Source organism: Sprattus sprattus (assembly GCF_963457725.1).
Source record: "Sprattus sprattus genome assembly, chromosome: 18".
Lineage (NCBI taxonomy): Eukaryota > Metazoa > Chordata > Actinopteri > Clupeiformes > Clupeidae > Sprattus > Sprattus sprattus.
The window spans coordinates 23831405-23833136 of NC_137916.1; positions in this window are offsets into that span (position 1 = coordinate 23831405).

Genomic DNA, 1732 nt, shown 5'->3' on the forward strand with positions numbered 1-1732 from the left:
GCTACCTTTGGATCCTCTTCTGATTGGAGGTGCCATGTATCTGTGGCGAAAGAGTGTGTGTGTGTGTGTGTGTGTGTGTAAGTCCCTAAACCGTGAGGCAGAGGACCAAGCCGTTGACGGACCTCGGCTCTCCCTCATAAGAGCTCTGCCGGGGCACACGGATGCTTCCGGAATATTCTCTCAACTTCCCCTCTCCTTGGCCAGCACTTGCAGCGCCTCAGCTTGATTGGCCCCTGGAGCTGTCCCGTCATCCTACAGCATGACGTGATGTCGTGGCCTGGCACAAGGAGGTCAGCGTGGGGTCATAGCCATGACGATCCAGCAGATCAGTGCCAACCCTGGAGCCTGGAGTGTGTAAACCCTATCAGTGCAAAGTGTGCATGTACGAAGGAGTGCGTGTGTGTGTGTGTGTGTGTGTGTGTGTTGGAAATGGGACACGGAATGACAGCGGGTATGGGGGGGGGGGGGGGGGGACAGAGCTTAAGGGCTCCTATGCTTGGGGTTCTCGATCTATATCTGCAGCGGTTCTCTGCTCCTAACTCACATAACCCCACCCCACCCCACCCCAGCCCCAGCATCTTCTATCGGCCTCCTGAGCTGAGAGAGACGAGAAATACAACCTGATGAGATCGCTTCCATTTCTTCCCGGTCACAGCAACACAGAGTTCGATCTCTCACACACACACACACACACACACACACACTCACACACACGCGGACACACGCTCACACACGCGCACACACGCGCACACACACACACTCTCTCCCCAACACCGGGCTTAAGTCTGTGGGTGACTGGGAGTGGAGGCTTCGGTACATTCGTTGTAGTCTTGCATGTGGGGAGGGGGGTTGGTCATAAGCCTGTGGAGTGCAAAAATGCAGAGTCGTCGACAGACAGCATGTTGCTGGGATACCAGATCAGGTGGGGGGGGGGGGGGGGGGGGGGGCTGAAGTGCAGTTAGGGGTGGAGGGAGGTGAGTGTGTGTGTGTGTGTGTGTGTTTGAGAGGGAGTGGTGAGCGGCGGTCCTGTTCAGTGGGGGGGAACCAAGGACTTGGAGAGGGTCAGGTGTGAAGTAGGATGAAGGCAGAGAAGGGAGCAGACCGTGGATAATTTACAGTTAACTACAGTTATATACACACACACACACACACACACACCCATTGTACAGATACAGAATATGTACATGCTAAATTTAGTCAGCCTCCCTGACTGTTTGTTTGTTTGTTTGTTTGTTTGTTTGTTTGTTTGTCTGTTTGTTTGTCTGTCTGTCTGTCTGTCTGTCTGTCTGTCTGTTCAGCTATGCAGCAAGGGAGGGCTGGGTAGGGTGGGGATTGGGTCTTAATGGTTGTCAACGGTTCCTCCTCTTGTCTTCTTCTCCCCTACTTTTTTTATTCCTCCTCCTTCTCCCCGTCCTGCCAGATCCTCTCTCTCTCTCTCTCTCTCGGTCTTGCTCGCTCCCTCGCTCAGAGCTGTAGTGTGGTCCGGTCCAGTAGGGTCAGTTCAACCTTTGGGTCGGGTGGGGGGTCCTGTTTGGGTGGGTTCCTCAGCTGCTCTGAAGCAGCATTGCAGGTGAGGTTGAGGAGGGATGGTTCCTTGAGCTGTTCTTGGGCAGCGCATGGTTGAAAGGGGGGGGGGGGCGTAGATTAGGGTTCCTTAGCTGTTGCTGAGCAGCGTTATGTGGTCAGGCGGGCGAGGGAGAGGGGGGAGGGGGGGGGCAGGGCAGAGGGTTCC